Below are 12,500 nucleotides of genomic sequence, written 5' to 3'. Positions count from 1 at the left end.
TGGAAATATTCTGAGCTTCTGGATATATCCACTTATAAACATATATATTCACAAAACCAGAGTAGAGTAGCTATAGCTGTAATGAACAATATTTTCACAAAATTGAAATGGTGAAATTTTCTTTTTACAGTCAAAAAACTGTTTTATCAATGCCTGGCTAATTAAAAACTTTTCAAACACTAATTAGTAAATCTAATGTAACTGCATTAAAATTATTTACATACATTTATTTGAGGACAAGTAATCAATAACGGCTCTGTCGATCATTCAATAAGCTGTGACCCATATATTAGCCCGGTGGCCCAGTTTAAATTATAAAGTTTCTGTGGCTCACCCGAAATTTGTCATTGGCCATTTTGCCCACGTGGCCATGGCTTGAGAACCACTGATTTATGGTTCCTCGAGATGCAGAACCGGGGATTCTACTATTTGCCTCCCTCGGCAGAAAGCAGACCACCTCTGCAACAGAGCATTTGAATAGCTAGAATGTGACTTCGCTTACAGAAATCTAGACTTCTCTGAGAACATTTCAACACTATGTCTCACATTCGTGTAGGTTAACTATCTCTTAGTTCATCATTCAGCTTTGCTATATATGACGGAAAAATGAAATATTGGAACCAAAGTAGTTTTTACTCCAACGAACTCTCAAATGTCGGCACTGGTGAAGCCCGTGGAAGCCCAGTGGGATAACCCTTTAAGGTACTCCACTACGTCAAGGCCTACGCGCTCGTCCGAGAAAGACCGGCCAACCAAGCGATCACGTTCAGTCAAGCCAGCAAAACCGCCCTGCCAGACTGGGGGCCGAAGATGTAGTGAGCTCCGAGAGCCGTCCGTGTTCACTCCGGGTAAAAGCTCTGCCAGATCGCACAGCGATGTCGGAGGTCGCTGTCTTTGCATAAATCACAATGAAAGACAAAACTGTCTTCCCAGGTTTGTCCGAAGATGAATTAAACATAGCAAAACATTATATGAAAATTAGGTAGATTCTCATAGCCAAGCTTTCATTGGGAGGGGGCTAGAGAACACAGTACTCGATTCTGAATTCGATCACTAGGTCGAGAAACGATGGAGAACCCCACGCGCCTTGAAGAAAAGTTCCGGGAATAAGTCGTTTTCAGAGAAAATGCTCCAAGGCGAGAAGTTACGTCTCTCTCTCTCTCTCTCTCTCTCTCTCTCTCTCTCTCTCTCTCTCTCTCTCTCTCTCTCTCTCTCTCTCTCTCTCTCTCTCTCTCTCTCTCTCTCTCTCTCTCTCTCTCTCTCTCTCTCTCTCTCTCTTCTTCATTTCCATGGGACCAAAAGAACCAGAAGGTTTGTCATCAATAGCATCTCATAAACAACCACTTGGCCGTCTTCTTCACTATAGACGTCGAGAACCACTTCACTTGTTAAGCTAGGGAAATGTATATCTAGTATGGAGGCTATTTTCCTTTCCTTTCACCCGCGTTGGATATGTGTGTGTGTGTACTGCGTAAAGACAATGGGTAGAAATCTTTAACACACAAGAACAAATGAATGCATGAGCAGTGATCAAAATGCAAGCAGAACAGGTGTTGATTCGGGTCGCAACTCAGCGTACGGCATTGTAATGTTTCCAGTGGACTGCAAAAGCGAGTAGTCCTGTGTCATCTTATATTACGAACAGTGCCGACCGTGTGAGTATCCTTTCATGCTGTAGAGCTCCCGTAAATACATTCATGTATCATTCCTATCCTGCAGTGCTACAGTGCTCTCGTGAGTGATGCGCCGTACCGTCAACAGTTTGGAGTAATGCTTATGTCATCACTGTCTTGAGGAGTTGCGGCCGAAGCCGTTGCCTTTTCCCTGTTATGCACATTTTGTTGGGGCAGGTAACACAAAGTCACTGCTGGGAATCTGGGAGGAGTGCGGGACTCGAGCCCACTACTAAGCGAATACGAGAGCAGCACTCTTCCGAATACGTCACCAGCGCACCGCACATTTTCTGTCTGCTCCCATAACAGACAGATCTCAGCCGGACCAGTTATCATTGTCAGTCCACTACTAACGCAGTGCGTAGTGATGACCGAGTGACCTCACACTATCAACGTTCGCATTCTCCGTGACGCCCCCGAGCAGCCTTGATGTGACGGTATATGGCATTCGTACGGTCACATGATAGTTTCTATCACTGCATCCATTGGCTGGATGCAGTGAAAAGAATCGACACCCTCTGGGCAAACATTGTCCCCCAACAGGCCCTGGCGCACTTCCCCCCCATCTCTTCCCCTACACACTCATCCCTCCGACAAACACTACCACCTGAATCCATGGTCGAAATGATGCAACGGCACTAGTAGCAAGAGTCCGGGTGTTGTGCGGCACTGGGAGGGCTAGCCCTTGTTTCCCAGAAATCCGTAACAACATGTTGAGCTCTGATCATGTCGTCTTTGGATATTTTTCTTCATCGACTCCATCGCCTAAAGCGCGGTTGCACGCGAACAGTGTTTCGGCACCAATTTCCCGTTTTCTCGGCAGCTTTTTCCCACTTTGCTCGTGTGAACCGCGGGCAAACCGCGTTTCACTGGCAAGGGTAATATTACATTAAGTCTTTCTTTTTGTGATGGCTCCAGGCAACTGCGGCATATTCCAGGCCCGAGGTACAGGGTTGAGAGTAGTTTCATAATTTTTTCTCTAAAATGGCTGGGAACCACGGGCATGCTTGACCAACATGCATAAACCCAGTTAAGTTAGCTTTGGTATTTTGGGTTCCAAAATTAGTCCAAGGTCTTCCTCTTTTTCCACCTTTGTTATTTCATCCTCACTGAATTGTATTTGTGCGACTCCCTTTTCGACATTTTTCCAGTGATACTTTTTTTTTTTGCTACATATACCTTTACTTGATTTTTTTTTAGTGAAAATATACTGCATCTGTCACTTATTTTCCTTATCATTTTGCGATTGGTGCCAGTACCGATCTGTGAGACACACCCCTTGTCACGTCTTTCCACAGTGGATTATTTCCTCACGTCATTTTTCTTTGCATTACCGCAAAAAAGAAGAAAAAAAAAATCAAGGCTTTTCAGAGCATGGTGGTTTGTGTGCCTCCGATTGTTGGAGCAGATTTGCATCCTGCAGCTTTTGGGAAGGAATCTAATATACTGGAGGAAAAAAAATTCTCCATCATATAAAACGACATTCTATGTATTTTTGTTGAGAAAACAAAGTAGATTGCTATAGTGATTTTACAGCGGAAAAAAGTTCTGGGGGTGGGCGATACCGCCAATTAATTGAAGGTTGGAGGAAAACAGCCCACTGTGATAACCCCTTTATCTTTCAGTATCCATAAAAATATTCTCCGTGATCAATCTATATACCAAGGACCCCTTCTTCCTTACAAGGGAGGTAGGTAGCCAAGGGCCACAACCACTCCCTTCCATTCCTCTCTCACCCATTCCACTCTCATCCACCATCCATTGTTTCTTTCTCATCTTAGCTCCTCCTGGATGAAGGGTCAACCTTGTCTCCAGTCCACTGCCCGGGTCAGAACCAATGCAGTAAGATCCAGTACATCTAATATGTTGAAATGTATTTTTTTTTGGAATACAGGCGCATGTTGTCCACCCACATCTCCTTTTTCACAGGCTATTTGAAAATGCCAAACTTAAAATCGCCCGGGTCTGAAACCAAACTAGTGTACCTCTAGCAATTTGTTATTTTCCGAGTAGTCCATCTATCTGTGGTTGATTTTGTGTGTGTGTGTGTGTGCGTGTGTGTGTGTTTGTGTGTGTGTGTGTGTGTGTGTGTGTGTGTGTGTGTGCGCGCGAAAAACACCTGAAATTTCTTTGTTATGGAGAGCGGTACCACGGAGATGAATGAAATCGCCCGACGGCAGCCAGATAAACAGAGGGAAGGTTCCATTCGGTACGGATAGGTTGAATTAAAACCGGTTCTAACTTCAAGGAAATTAATAAAATCAACTGGTGGCAGACGGAATAGAGACGCTTCCTCCATAAAGAGAAGTTAATGAATCTACCTTATTACTGTGTTGAAGACAGAAGGGGGAAGCAGTTGCCCTTTTCCATTTAGAGTGAATCCCTCTTGTTTACGAAAATATATCCTTAAACGAGCAGCTGAGCTTCTCATCACATTCCTTCAAAACCCACGAGGCTGCCTCGTCTGTTCCCTTAGTTTTCTGTGGGTCTCCAGGTTCTTCAATTTAAACTTTACTGCTTCCCCCCTTGAAGTTTTAACCACTTTCATTTCATTGACTAATGTATTGCCTATATCTTGTGAATAATTTCCGGCCAAAGATTCCCTGTGGGAATGCTGAGTGGAGCTCTATACTGTTTTATGTTCCATTTATTACTTTATTTAATCTTAGTGTTTATTTTGCATATATTATTTTTTCTTACTTTTCTGGGGGTATTGGCTGCATGTTATTGTGGCAAAGTGGCATGCAGTTGATACTTTAGGGCAGTGGTTCTTAACCTGGGGTACCTGTACCCCCAAGGGGTACGAAACCATAAATCTGGGGGTACGAGACATGATAGCCAGTGCAATGGTACTGTATATTTACCATGAGAAATCATGATATGCATTCATTGTATCCTACAAACTGACATTCTCAATTTGAAATAAAAAAGTATCTTTGTTCAGTAATACATACATACATACATATACCAAAGGCTTTTTTCCCCCTTACTTGGGAGGTAGCCAAAAGACAAGGTATAGAAACCACTCCTACCCATTCCGTCCCCTACATACTCCCCTCCCCTCTACCCTCTTATCTTGGCACCTCCTGGATGACGGGTCATCCCTGCATCCTGTCCACTGCCCTGGGTCAGAAGCAGTGTCGCAAGACTCAGCACATTCACAGCAAGGCCGCTTCATAAATTCGGCGACCGCCCTCTCCGTCCCCTCATGCAGAAAAGGAGAAGACGGGGAGAAATCCCTTCAGGCTACGTCAATTTATTTCTCATACATACAGTACTCCCTAGGAGTTCAGTAATGGAATATATATAATAATTTCTCAGCAGGGTTTATCACTAATCCTTTTCATATGTTTGGATTGTAATTATTTTGGATGGGGGTACGAGAAAAATTTCTGAGATAATCAAGGGGTTTGGACACTGAAAAAAGTCAAGAACCACTCCTTTAGGGTCTATATGGGACGCCCCTACGGATCAGAGTCACACATAATTTGTCTGTGATAGAGGAACCACTGCGCCATCAAGAGAAATATAAGTTGAGTACAATTTCTTATATTTGTATGCTCGAGCTACATATATATTCACGAATTTTGTAATCAACCCATCCCCGCTATGATGGTACAATGATAGTATGTGCGCGTGGGCAAGTGTTATACACACACACTGAATGGTCCCCAGTGTAGATATTAATCTTTTTTTCAACCACATTATCTTTTTACTTTTAATTCCATGTCATCACGAACGAGACTGGCAGTGCTCTCGTCGGAGACATATACGGAAACTGATACGAAGTGAAGCCAAGGGCTCAAACCTCAGCTCAGACGTATCAAAGTAACAGTGACTAACCACTGCGCCATCAAGAGAGATATAAGTTGAGTACAATTTCTTATATTTGTATGCTCGAGCTACATACATATACACGAATTTTGTAATCAACCCATCCCCGCTATGATGGTACAATGATAGTATGTGCGCGTGGGCAAGTGTTATACACACACACTGAATGGTCCCCAGTGCAGATATTAATCTTTTTTCAACCACATTAACTTTTTACTTTTAATTCCATGTCATCACGAACGAGACTGACAGTGCGCTCGTCGGAGACATATACGGAAACTGATACGAAGTGAAGCCAAGGGCTCGAACCTCAGCTCAGACGTATCAAAGTAACAGTGACTAACCACTGCGCCATCAAGAGAGATATAAGTTGAGTACAATTTCTTATATTTGTATGCTCGAGCTACATACATATTCACGAATTTTGTAATCAACCCATCCCCGCTATAATGGTACAATGATAGTATGTGCGCGTGGGCAAGTGTTATACACACACACTGAATGGCCCCCCATCTCTTTCGTCCGACTATGGAGTTAGCTGTGATCTATTCATACATACATATATATATATATATATATATATATATATATATATATATATATGATTAAACTTTGCAGCAGCTTCTGCATTCACACGTTTCTTGCTGACATGTTCAACTTTTCTAATACTTGAACGTTGAATATCGTTGAGTAGTCTTATTATGTGTCCAAATTTCATTTGGAATGAATGTAAAGACAATACTAGCTTCTTGATTTCACTTGTAGAGCTTTCGCCTAACTTTAGGAATCTTCAGTACAAATTGAGTACAAAGAGTAATGGTGACAATATATACAAAAATCATATGGAACATTAGGAGAGACAGGGGATTCGGACAGTCACTCAGGGGACAGGATCTGTAGCTCCGCCCACTGAGTCAACGGTGAGCCTAAACCTGTGATCTATATACTTAGAAGTAGGAATGATTAATTGGTCAGGATTTTGTTTGTTCATGGTGTTTTTTTTCTTTAATGTAAAGTGCTTCTAGAATGAGAAGGCGCCTGTAGTTCGATTCCTTTTGTAGAATGATGGTTCCTTCTTCCAGATCCTTCCTTGTGACTGGGAATTGATGTGTGTCAATGCGGTGTTGTTTAATGGCTCCATTAGAGAGATGAAGGGTGAGGCGTCTTGACAGTTTTGTCGTAGTCGGCCCTATGTACTTTTAATTAAGGGTTTCACAGTTCCCTTTTAATTAAGGGTTTCACAGTTCCCTTGAACATAAGTGTTCAAGTGGATCAAAGGCTATAACAAAGGTGAAGCAAACAAGGTCATCATAATAAAACAACAGGGCAGGACTCGCAGTAATGGGTATAAACTGGACAAATTTAGATTTAAGAAGGAAATAGGCAAGAATTGGTTTACTAATAGGGTGGTCGCTGAATGGAATAAACTTAGTAACCATGTAGTAAGCGCTGAAACTATCAGTTGTTTTAAAAAACGATTAGACAACTTTATGGATGGGGATGACAGGTGGTGATGGATATGGAGCTGCCTAGTGTAGGCCTTATGGTCTCTTGCAGTCTCCTTTATTTTTATGTTCTTATGTTCTTATGTGTATTCGTACACAAAGTGGCTACGTTGGAGTACTGGGGTTCGCTGGCTAGGGCTATTCTTAAGAAGAAGTTGGGACGTTTTCCTATTCTGGTACCAAATGTTCAGGTGGATTTTGTAGTCACTGTTGGAGGGTCTGACGTTTTTGCCGATGATCTTCCTGATGGCGTCCTCGACTGCTCTATATTGGGAGAACATAGTGTTTTTGTAAAATATTGTGATCTTTTGTCCTATTTCAATGTTGTCGGTCGGGGGTCTGTACTATCTGTCCAGGTGTGTGTTGATGACATTTTGTACCTCTTTGTTTGAGAAACCGTTGTTGACCAGGACTTGTGTAATCCTGTCTAGCTCGGCGTGGGTACTGTTCCAATCACTTCAATGCGACAGGGCTCTTCTGACGTAAGCATCTATGGTGGATTTACGGTATCGCGATGGGCATTCACTGTTCCCGTCTAGGCAAAGACCAGAGATGGATGGTTTGGAGTAGACTTCGGTCTTAAAACCTTGAGGACTGGCTTCAATCCTGAAGTCCATGAAAGGGAGTAGTCCGTTGACGCTGTTCTCTGTGGTGAAATTTAGGCGGAGCTACAGATCCTGTCCCCTGAGTGACTGTCCGAATCCCCTGTCTCTCCTAATGTTCCATATTTTTTTGTATATATTGTCACCATTACTCTTTGTACTCAATTTGTACTGAAGATGCCTAAAGTTAGGCGAAAGCTCTACAAATAAAATCAAGAAGCTAGTATTGTCATTACATTCATTCCAAATGAAGTTTGGACACATAATAAGACTACTCGACGATATTCAACGTTCAAGTATTAGATAAGTTGAACATGTCAGCAAGAAACTCGTTAATGCAGAAGCTGCTGCAAAGTTTAATCAAATCTGCCTGAAAGAGGACCTGCTACCATGTTATTGCAATATATATATATATTTATATGATATATATATATAAATTTATATTATATATATATATATATATTGGTGAAGCGTGGCAGGAGATTCTCTCTGATGCATATTCTGTTAAAAACGACAGCAAAAGAATTGTTAATTAAGTTTTTCCGTGAGCTTTCAAGCTTGGAAAAGTAGATTTCTGGTAGGGGGAAAGGGAGTAAATAAAATTTCCAAAACTCATAGGAAACAAAAGTTATAATGAACACAAAAAATACAGCACACAGTAAACTAAATGCAAGAAAAAACAAAGAATACAGCAAAAATACAAATTTCAAAACGTTTCGCAGATCTTTCTGCATCCTCAGTTGATGTGAATAAGAATGGAAAAGGGAGCATGTTTTAAAAGAAGAGAAAAGCACGGGGAGAAGACACCGTGTAGTAGAAACTGGGGGAGATCACCCGTATGAGCACGAGCACGAGGAGATCGCTCCTAGTGTTCGTGCATATATATATATATATATATATATATACATATGTATATATATATATATATATATATATATATATATTTCAGTAATTTACAAGGCACACGTGAAAATAATATGTAGAAAAAACCCACTGGGAAATAAAAAGCTTAGTCCGAACGTTTTCGTCTATTTAAGACATTATCAAGGAATACACAGTTACAGAGACATAGGTGGATATATATACATAAAGTAATAGACAAGCTAGGAACATGGGAAGGACACACAAGATGCTTCATAATCAGGTTGATTATGAAGCATCTTGTGTGTCCTTCCCATGTTCCTAGCTTGTCTATTACTTTATGTATATATATCCACCTATGTCTCTTTAACTGTGTATTCCTTGATAATGTCTTAAATAGACGAAAATGTTCGGACTAAGCTTCTTATTTCCCAGTGTTTTTTCTGCATACACACACACACACATATATATATATATATATATATATGTATATATACATATATATATACAAACAAATATATAAATATATATATATATATATACATATACATACATATATATTTATCTTCATCGTTATCATTACTATTGTTACATTTTCTATTATTAATTTCTTTGGTATTAGTGTTATCATATCTAATTGTAAAAATGTCTTCATTGTTACGTGAGCCACAATGTGATGTTCACATTCGCCACCAACTATGGTAACTCGGAGAGGTGGTGAGGTCTACCCCATGTATATAATGCCCACAGCCCGTTTGTACACATATTCCTTTGAAAAAGCATACCTGCGAAACTAGTCAGGAATAAACTCAAGACTAAGACTCCTGTGTTTCCTATTCCGCTTACATCAACACATACACATATATATATATATATATATATATATACATATATATATACATATATATATACATATACATATATATATATATATATATATATATATATATATATATATATATATATATATATACATATGAAGCTCCACAAAGTCTGTGCCAAGTTCGTGCCAAAGATCCTCTCCGACGATCAGAGGCAGTTCCGTGTGGAATGTTGCACTGACATTCTCGAAATGATAGAGGCTGATTCAGATTTCCTGAAGAAGGAAGTGACTTCCGACGAGAGTTGGGTTTTCACCTACGACCCTGAGAGCAAACGTCAGAGTGCTCAGTGGAAGAACGCGACCTACCCCAGACCCAAAAAGGCAAAGATGAGCAGGTCGCAAGAGAAGGCCATGGTCATTCCTTTCTTTGACTCACAGGGGCTCATTCATGTTGAATGGGTTCCTCAGGGTCAAACCGTCAATAAGAAATATTACCTTACTGTTCTGAAAAGGTTCAGGGAGAAGATGAGGAAAAAGAGGCCTCAGCAGTGGAGAAGTGGTCAGTGGTGGTTCCACCAGGACAATGCCCCATGCCACAAGTCAACGCTAGTGACCACCTGGATGGCCGACATGGGAATGAAAGTTGTACAACACCCACCCTACAGCCCTGATCTAGCCCCTTGCGACTTCTTCCTGTTCCCACGTATGAAAGACAGCCTCGGGGAAACCAGATTCCCAGTCAACAAAGGAGCTAAAAGAGGCATCGGAAAGTAACCTGAAAGGACTACTGAAAAAGGACTTTGAGGAGGTCTTCCAGGATTGGGAGAGACGCATGCAGAAGTGTGTAGATGCGAGAGGCAATTATTTTGAAGGAGACAAAGTTTTGTAAGCTTATGAAAATAAATATTGTCTCTCCTGACATTTTGTCATTACTTATTGAATGGAGGAGTATATATTCATATATGTGAATATATATATATATATATATATTATATATGTATATATATATATATATATATATATAGACACATGTGCTTATACCCATTACTGCGAGACCTGCCCTGTTGTTTTATTATGATGACCTTGTTTGCATCACCCTTGTTATAACCTTTGATCCACTTGAACACTTCTTTTAGATCACCCCGCACTCTGCGTCTTTCGAGAGAGTGTAAGTTAAGGTGCCTAAGCCTCTCTTCGTAAGGCAAATTTCTGAGTCCATGTATCATTTTGGTCATTCTTTTTTGTACTGATTCTAGTGAATTTATGTCCATTCTGTAGGACGGAGACCAAAACTGTACTGCATAGTCAAGGATCGGTCTAACTATCGCCAAATAATTGTGGTGAAACTGTATCGCCTTTCCGTACTCCTTTCTCGATCTTGATCTTTTCTGTATGTTTACGTGGTCGAATTTTAGCGGTACATTTCGCATAGAGCTTTTCTAGAACCCTTACGGTCTGTTCGTTTGTACCCTGCTTGCGTAGCGAGTTAAGTATTACTATTTGTTCTACCGAGTCAAAGGTCTTCTCGTAATCTACAAAAGCTAAACAAAGAGGTATATTGTATTCTGTCGTTTTCTCAATTAGTGGGTTCATCACCTGCAAATGGTCTAGAGTAGAATATCCGCTTCTAAACCCTGCTTGTTCTCTCTGTTGGTTTCCATCTAAAACTTGACTTAGTCTACTTGTAAGGATCTTGGAGAATACTTTATATACATTTGATAGCAAGCTAATTGGTCGATAGTTATTAAAGCCCTTCTGACCTCTCTTTTTATGAAGCAAAATCTCTATAGCATTGCACCAGGATTCGGGAACGCTTTCTTGACGTAAGCACTGGGGGTACAACTGAACTAATTACTCGTACGAGATTCTTTCCTTGCGTCTTGCAAAAGATCTATCGATAAACCATCTTCCATAGGTGTTTTTCCTCGTTTCATATTTTAGAGCAAATTTTACTTATTTTTTGTAATTTCTGGTACACTACTAACGTCTACAGATGAATTTACTGACTCAATTACGGTCTTCGGCGAGTAAAGCTCTTGATAAAATTGTTTTACTTTTTTTACCATTCTGTTTCTGGATTTAATGATCTCTCCATAACTATCTTTCAAACATATCATTTGCTGTCTTCCTAAAGCATGTCTGCGCTCGGTCCCTTTAATAATTTTACCTTTCTGTTTCCTATATTTCATCCATGTTTCCATTTTCTCTGATCTCTGCCTTTTGTTGATAACCTTGTTTAGTTCTGCTCTCTCTATTTCGTCTCTCCGTCTTTTAATCCGCATACTTCTTCTTTTAATAAAGTCGTTTGTAGCTTTGGAGTATTTGTTTTCTCTAATAATTTCTATACTTCCTACTTCTCCTGCCGATTCCCTAGTGGCTTTTACTAAAATCAAATTCATACATTCGATGGTGTTCTCGTTACTTCTTAGAGCTTTGAATCTATTTTTAATTTCTAACTGAAATTCCTTCTTGTTATCCTTAACTTTACAAGGCTTATTTTCTTTTTTAAAACTACTTTATTCCTCTCGGCTATAAAGTTGAATTTAGCTGTGCAACCTACCATTGTATGGTCACTATCAATGTTGACTTTATTTATGACCGTAACATTGCTAACGCTCTTGCTCTCATCTCCTAATATGAAGTCTACTTTGTTCTTTGTTGTTCCATCTAGACTTCTCCAAGTCCATTTACAACCTACACACTTTTGGAAGAAAGTGCTCATTATTCTCATGTTGTAGTTCTCCTCAAAATTGACTGACGTCTCGCCTCTGTCATTTCTTTCACCTACTCCAAACTTCCCAATGCACGACTCATCTTCCATCTTCTTCCCCACTTTAACATTAAAGTCACCTATCACCAACGTGTACCTTTTTTCTTGATCCATTACCTGATTTAAATCATCATAGAAGGACTCAATTTCGTTGTTTGAACTCTGTGAAGTTTGGGCATAAAACTGAATTATTTTTAGAGTGTACCTTTTATACAGCCTAACAAGCTACCCATCCAAATATGAATTAGTTGATTGAGGAAATGGAAGATGACATGATAGAAGCTGGCTTGACGTCATCAGTTGTCGCGTAGACGATTGGTTTACGTGATATCGCTAAGTGTGTCAGTCAGTCATAGCGGATATACAGTAAGTAGATAGAAAGCTCTCTGATTTCAAGAAGATTGCTACATTTTATTTTCATGTGATTTTACC

The sequence above is a fragment of the Oratosquilla oratoria genome, chromosome 17, assembly GCF_046742065.1.
Source record: "Oratosquilla oratoria isolate Oo_2021 chromosome 17, ASM4674206v1, whole genome shotgun sequence".
Taxonomy (NCBI): domain Eukaryota; kingdom Metazoa; phylum Arthropoda; class Malacostraca; order Stomatopoda; family Squillidae; genus Oratosquilla; species Oratosquilla oratoria.
This window is presented reverse-complemented; position numbering follows the sequence as displayed.